The following is a 7,846-nucleotide window of genomic DNA, read 5'->3' on the forward strand; positions in this document are numbered from 1 at the left end:
CTGAACTATAATAACCAATACCCTTGAATTGAACATGGCATCTTATTGTAATCAATTAAGGTATACTGTCCTCTTTTTGGTTTTTAATTATACGGCAATACTGATAACTGGTGATCCTATTTTATCATAGTCATTGTGCATGTACCTCTTTTCCTACACTTCTACCATGACCTATAGCCTCTAGTAAAATGGTGGTCCTGAGTGACTGTGAACCTGTACACATCCCTCCCCTGACCTGCAAAGGTGATGGAGGACCTAGGCCAAGTTCAATCTTCCTGCCTCTTCCAGAAATTTGGAAAAGAATCACTGAGAAACAGTCAGTTAGCCTTGGAAGCCAAACCACAAGGTTATGTAGTGCTCAATTAATGGCAGAAAAGACACAAGTAAGCAGAGAAAGAAAGCCAGTCTCCAGAGAGAGGTACAAGGCTGATGAGGGACAGAAACCACATGAGAGATGATTCCTGTCTTTTCAATTCCAGACCCATTGGCCTTTTTTTGCTTGTATATCGTGGTGCTTGTCTGCTATGTCTGTTTCTTAAGCTGGTGCGAGTAGTTTTCTATTCCTTGTGCCAAACCATTTCCTTCCTTCCTTCCTCCTTCCCTCCCTCCCTCCCTCCTTCCTTCCTTCCTTCTGTTGCTCAGGCTGGAGTGGAGTGGCATGATCATGGTTCACTGCAGCCTTGACCTGAGTAGCTGGGGCTACAGACGCGCACCACCACACCCAGCTAATTATGATACAGAGTCCTTCTTTTTCTTTCTCTTTCTTTCTTCTTTCTTTTTCTTTCTTTCCTTTCTTCTTTCTCTTTCTCTTTTTCTCTTTTTTCCTGCTTTTTTCCTTCCCTCCCTCCCTTTCTCCCTCCCTTTCTCCCTTCCTTCCTCCCTTCCTTCTCTCTCTCCCTCCCTCCTTCCCTCTCTCCTCTTCTTTCTTTTTTCCTTTCCTTTCCCTTTCCCTCCCTCCCTCCCTCCCTCTCTCTCTCTCTTTCTTTCTTTCTTTCTTTTTCTCTCTTTCTCTTTCTCTCTTTCTCTCTTTCTTTCTTTCCTTCTTTCAAATGGGGTCTTGCTCTGTTGCTCAGGCTGGTGCAGTGGCATGATCATGGCTCACTGTGGCCTTGACCTGCTGGACTCAGGTGATCCTCCCACCTCAGTCTCCTAAGTAGCTGGGTCTACAGACGCGCACCACCACACCCAGCTAATTATGATACAGAGTCCTTTTTCTTTCTCTTCTTTCTCTCTTTCTTCTCTTTTCTTTCTTTTTCTCTTTTCTTTCTCTTTCTCTTTTTTCCTCCTTCTTTCCTTCCCTCCCTCCCTTTCTCCCTTCCTTCCTCCCTTCCTTCTCTCCCTCCCTCCCTTTCTTTCTTTCTCTTTCTTTTTCTCTTTCTTTCAAATGGGATCTTGCTCTGTTGCTCAGGCTGGTGCAGTGGCATGATCATGGCTCACTGCAGCCTTGACCTGCTGGGCTCAGGTGATCCTCCCACCTCAGTCTCCTGAGTAGCTGGGGCTACAGACACGCACCACCACACCCAGCTAATTAAAAAAAATTTTTGTACAGAAGGATGTCACTGTGTTGCCCAGGCTGATCTTGAACTCCTGGGCTCAAGCAATCCTCCTTCCTTGACTTCCCAAAGGGCTGAGATGTAGACTATTTTCCAGCCTCCTTATTAAAGACTCATCTTTTATCTATTAATACTTCTCAATATTTATCCCAGTAGAAATAATATTGTAGTGGGAGCATGGTGATGTGGAAGTTAGTCATCGTTCTCCCAGTAAACCACAGTAAACAACTCAACCTTCCTTTCTATATCCAGTTTCTTTTACTTTAAAATTAGGATGAGAATATTTGCCTTACCTTCTTTATAACTTTAGTCTGAGGATTAAATAATATTACAAAAGCAAAGATAACTTTAAAAAGTGTTTTAAGGCTGGGCACTTTGGGAGGCTGAGGCAGGCAGATCACTTGAGGTCAGGAGTTCAAGACCAGTCAGGTCAACATGATGAAACCCCATCTTTACTAAAAATACAAAAATTAGCCGGGCATGGTGGCAGCCACCTGTAATCCCAGCTACCTGGGAGGCTGAGGCAGAAGAATTTTTTGAGCCTGGGAGGTGGAGGTTGCAGTGAGCTGAGATCACACCATTGCACTGCAGACTGAGCGACAAAGCCAGACTCTGTCTCAAAAAAAAAAAAAAAAAAGTTTAAAAATATCAGGTACTATAAGTAGTATTATGGTTATGTGTCATAATATCAATTTCAGAGCACTTCCTGAAATCACTGGTTAATTTGAGTGTTTGGTGTTAACTTGAAGTTGTAAGACCTGCAGGGTCTTAGTTGTCTCCATTTTCTTTCCTTTGTTTCCAAATTGCTGACCTGGATCCATACATCAATGTGCAGGCTGGGCTGTGTTTGCCTAGTTCCAGATTTGTCCCTCAACACTATCTTTCAGACACCTTCCAATTCTCTGCTTCCCCAACCCCTGGCTAGCCTTGTCCTGCCCATGTCCAGGTCAGGCTCCTGGAAAATGAAGCGGGCCCACCTTGTCTGGAAAGGGAATTCAAACAAACTTACCTGGGTAGCACTTAATCAACCTACCCCATTCTTTCCTGAGTTGTTCACATGATAAACCCATGTCAGACTCCAAACTCGCATTGTAAAATCTCACTCCCCTGCCACATCTCTGCAATATCTTAGAGAGACAGCCACTTCATCGTATCAGATCAATTAATCATCTTTCAACATCTATCCCCCTTCAGGAAGGACAAAACTCCATCCCATCCTTCTTACAAACATGTGCTCTCTTCTGACTTCTTTTCCTTGGATATTTATTTCAATTTGATATTACCTGAATACATCTATTTCCCATTATGCAGGGCACAAGTATGATTTTCTCAGGTTTCATACAACCCCCTAGCGACAGCCAAATGGATGCTTAAGCTACAAATGAGTTAGGTTTCAAATGAGATATGAATCCTATTCAATTAACTGTATAAAATTTGTTACATAACCAGCAAACAGAAGTTTAAGTCTAAAAATAGTACTCAAGATCTAGGACAAGAGGTGGAGACAAAAATCAGGAAGAATATGAAATCCTCAGGAAAAGAAATAATTAAACTACTAGGTTAGTATTTGTTTTCTACAGAAAAAACTTCCAACATAACCCATGCTGTAGTGGAATTTAGAACATACCGATAAGAAAGTAAGTTTCCTCCCTGAATGTCATCAGGAAGAAACTAAGAGTGTAAACTTGGAAACTGCAGCATGCTGAAAATCTCTCTTCACATGAAAAAAAGAATGTGTTATAATAGAAAAAATTATAAAAAGAGGAGTCTGGAAAAATAATTGTCTGGACACAAAAGTGATCATATAGTTAATACAAATATTCTTAGAGTGGAAAATGTCAATCTTTCTGACTCATACCAAGCAATGTCTTGATATACAATCTATTCCTAAAATGAATCTCTCTACCAGGAATGGTAAGGGGTGGAGATGGAGGGAGGAGAGTCAGGGGTTTTACGGATGATCAGTTCTGTTGTTTAGCTATGTAATCTAATAAATTCTTATTCTGATTCATTTCTTGCTCATTTAATGAGAGTCTCATCAGCCTCTGAGCAGCTTGATTAAATTTCTCATCCTGCAAAGCCAAGGTAGAACTAGCCCCAATAGCTATTGTACCCCATGAGGCCCTTCCTAAAGGACTAGATTCCCCTCATGTTCCTCATGTTCATTGTTACATTTGGCATCTGGGCTCCTTTGTGCACCAAAGACTAACCCATTTTTTAAGTGTGCTTATCATTGTGTTGCCAGTTGGCACTGCCCTTCCAGGGCACTCTCTGTCTTGTATTTCATTAATGTATAACTTCTTATAATAGACTATAAGTTCCTTGAGGATAAAGGTGCCTTCAAATTTGTAGTCCTTTATTACCACCATCCCAATGTCTTGCGCAGAGAAAATTTTCACTAAAAGGTTTTCATACATAACAAATCAAGGTGAACAATACTGATAATGCACAAGTCACTTTACCAAAGTCCTCAAATTAAAATTTCCACAATCATAAACCACGATTCCTTCAAAATCCAGGTCATGGCTCACTTTCTCCAGAAAACATTCTCTTTTATCCCTTGTTTCCTTAATTCTTATTTCTTGATTTTTATTAGGGATATAACAGTGTATACCTTGATTTAAAAAGCTGTTTTTAATGTTATACATGTTTCTTTTTTTCTCTTTCTTTCTTTTTTTTTTTTGACAGAGTCTCACTCTGTCACCCAGGCTGGAGTGCAGTGATGTGATCTCGGCTCACTGCAACCTCCACCTCCCAGGTGCAAGCTATTTTCCTGCCTCAGCCTCCTGAGTAGCTGGAATTACAGGTGCACACCACCACTCCCAGCTAATTTTTGTATTTTTAGTAGAGTCGATGTTTTGCCATATTGGCCATGCTGGTCTTGAACTCCTGACCTCAGTGATCCACCCGCCTAATCTTCCCAAAGTGCTGGGATTACAGGCATGAGCCACCGTGCCTGGCCTGCTGTACCTGTTTTAAAGACATATGATAAGCAGATGCTTTCTCTTCCCAGTTAGTTTCTAAGTATTTTTGAAAGTAAGGAACCATATCTTCAATTTCCTCACACCATTCATACACGATTTTGCATACAGTTTTAACTAATATTTATCCAGTGCTTTCCAGGTGCCAGGTGGTTTTTAAACACTTCATATGGATTTGATCATTCAACCCTCATGGCAATGCTACAGTACTAGACATAAGTAACTAACTCAAGGTCACACAAACAGAAAGTGGCAGCACCAGGATTTGATCTCAGGCAGTCTTGCTCTAGGGCCCCTTGTCTTAACCACTCTACTTTACTGCCTCCTAAACAAAAAAACATTAATATAAATCTGCTTTATTGCCCTGTAGACAGAAAATATTACAGTGGCTTCAGGAACAATTGGTTTAATCTAAAAAGTTTATTAAAGCCATGCTTTTTGGTAAATGGTGGTTTGTGCTGTAGTCAGACAGAAGAGATTTTTCTGCTCCTTTTGTTTCTCTCTTTGCTCCTTTTATTATTTATACTGCTAAAATAGCTGCCTTACTACCATAATGTGATTCTGTTTTTCATGGAAAAGCTTGCATTACCACCAAGTTATCCATAACACAACAACTTCTTGACAGGTTGGTCATTTCTGACACTTGTGTATGTCTCAGAATGTCAGTCCCAAGGCCCCTTGCTGCTCCTGCCTCACATACAACAGCAACAACAGATTTACCTGAGGGTGGGTCTCAGCTCTGCTACTTACCAGCTGTGGAACATTTTTTCTTTTCTTTTTTTAGTTGGAATCTGCTCTGTTTCCCAGACTGAAGCGCAGTGGTACAATCTCGGCTCACTGCAATCTCTGCCTCCTGAGTTCAAGCGATGCTCCTGTCTCAGCCTCTCAAGTAGCTGGGATTATAGGCATGCACCACCACAGCTGGCTGATTTTTGTATTTTTAGTAGAGATGGGGTTTCACCATGTTGACCAGGCTGGTCTCGAACTCCTGACCTCATGTGATCCGCCTACCTTGGCCTCCCAAATTGCTGGGATTACAGGCGTGAGCCACCGTGCCCAGGCCCAGCTGTGGAGACTTGGGCAAATCACTGAAACTGTCTTCACCTCAGTTCTTCATCAGACAAACAAAGACAATAAAATCTTCATGAGAATGTTACTGTGAGGTTCAGAGATGATGTAGGGAAAGTAACTAGCACAGCCTCTGGCATACAGTAGGTGCTGAATTAACAGAAGTTGTTGTTATTCTCTTAGCAATTCATACAAGTATTGCTGCACAAGAATGATCAACATAGAGCTGTTCTTAAAGATCTGCCCACTCACTGAGCCTCCTGTTACTGTAGCTTTTTTGTTGTGCTGTTGTTAAAACTGCTTGGATTATAAATCTCACAGATTCTTGTACCCCATTAATCAGTGAAAGGATACAGTGTCTTTATGGATTTGTATATTATTGCTTTAGATCCCAGTCACTCCAGAGAATTTGCTGCGAGGCAGCTGGTCATTTCACCTTCCTTGGTTAGCCCCACAGCTGTCAAATAGAAAGAACAATGACATCATTGATTTGGGATGTTTCTTGCAAGTAAAGAATAATAAATTAAAATTTTCCTATCACTCTCCTAATGCAAAGTTGTCTATAACTGTGTCTCATAGTTCCTTAATACTTTTTTTTTTTTTTTTTTTTTTTTGAGACAGAGTCTCACTCTGTCACCCAGGCTGGAGTGCAGTGGTGTGATCTGGGCTCACTGCAACCTCCGCCTCCCGGGTTCAAGCAATTCTCCTGCCTCAGCCTCCCCGGTAGCTGGGATTACAGGCATGTGCCACCACGACCCGGCTAATTTTTGTATTTTTAGTAGAGATGGGGTTTCACCATGTTGGTCAGGCTGGTCTCAAACTCCTGACCTCAGGTGATCCACCTGCCTCTGCCTCCCAAAGTTTTGGGATTACAGGCATGAGCCACCACACCTGGCCAGATCCTTAATACTCTGAACAATTCAGGGCAGATTGTACAAATCCATCTCTGTCAATGAGGAATTATTATGATTTGGGTTGTTGCAATACCTAAAAGGAAAAAGACAACAAGTTATTGACAGTATGATCGATTTTAAGATTAAGCAGTGTCAAACAAAATAATCTTGCATTTGGAGGAGACTTGAAGATCTCCCCATTTTCCTCCCTTCTTCCACCTCCTCCTACTTGATATTTGGATTCCTTTATAAAGAATGACAAAATGTCATTCAGCCTCTGCTTCACCCCTACCATGCAGCTCATGAAGACAAGACAGCTTGCAATTACCAATCTCTAGTTGGCCAATGCTGTTCATAAATTCAGATTGTTATCTTTTTAAAAGTAAGCATTTCAGTGGCATATTGTGCTCTTCAGCCCATTAAATGCACATCGCTATTCTTATTTCATTGAACATCATTAGTTATGAAGGTAAAGCTAGTAAATTAGAGTTGTAGAGACCTGGGGACCTGGGCTGTAGCTGGAGTTGTGTCACTAGTACAGACAAGTCAACCACAGCAAGCTCCAGTTTATTCAATTGTGAAATGCTGGCTCTCCGTCTGACCTGCCCAGCTGCAACCTCCCCGCTCAGCAGACAGGCAGGCCCCAACTTACAAATGGATCTTGTTCCAAAAGACCATGGAAGCTTGTTATTTGGAACTCAGAAACTATTTTCCTGTTGGAACAACATCATAAATGATGGCTGGGATCTCAGTTTTGTCCACAGCAATCTACTTCTTTCATAAAGGTAGTTAAATTATGATATCATTCCAAGGGTAAGAGGGATGAAAAAGAATTTCTTTTTCCCTTTCTGGATGCAAGTCAACACTAGACAAAACTTTGAAATATGTGCTGTTTACGTGGGCACCTTCCTACTTCCATTCCTTTTCCTGTCTTCCATCTTCTTAATGTCCTTTAGGGACCCAAAGGCTCCAACCCACACCTGTTTCACTCTACAAAGTTACTAACTTGCTCTCTCCTCTCCATTTCCACCCCACCATTCTACTGCTCCTCCACCCCCATCTTCCATCTATAACCCCGCTGGTCTTCACCCTACCCCCACCTTATCCTCCCATCCAACTTCCACTCCTTCAGTGAAGCTGTCCTCAGCTAGATTAGGAAGAAGGAAATCTGATTTAAATGATCTGTAAATACCTAAGCTTAATAAGAGTTGACACATAGTACTTCCTGTGTGCCTGGCACTATTTTAAGCATGTATCAACTCTCTAGATTCTCAACAACCCTGTGAGAGAGGTGCTATTATCTGCATACCGCAAATGAAGAAACTGAGGCACAGAGAGGTTAAGTGACTTG

The sequence above is a fragment of the Chlorocebus sabaeus genome, chromosome 25, assembly GCF_047675955.1.
Source record: "Chlorocebus sabaeus isolate Y175 chromosome 25, mChlSab1.0.hap1, whole genome shotgun sequence".
NCBI lineage: Eukaryota > Metazoa > Chordata > Mammalia > Primates > Cercopithecidae > Chlorocebus > Chlorocebus sabaeus.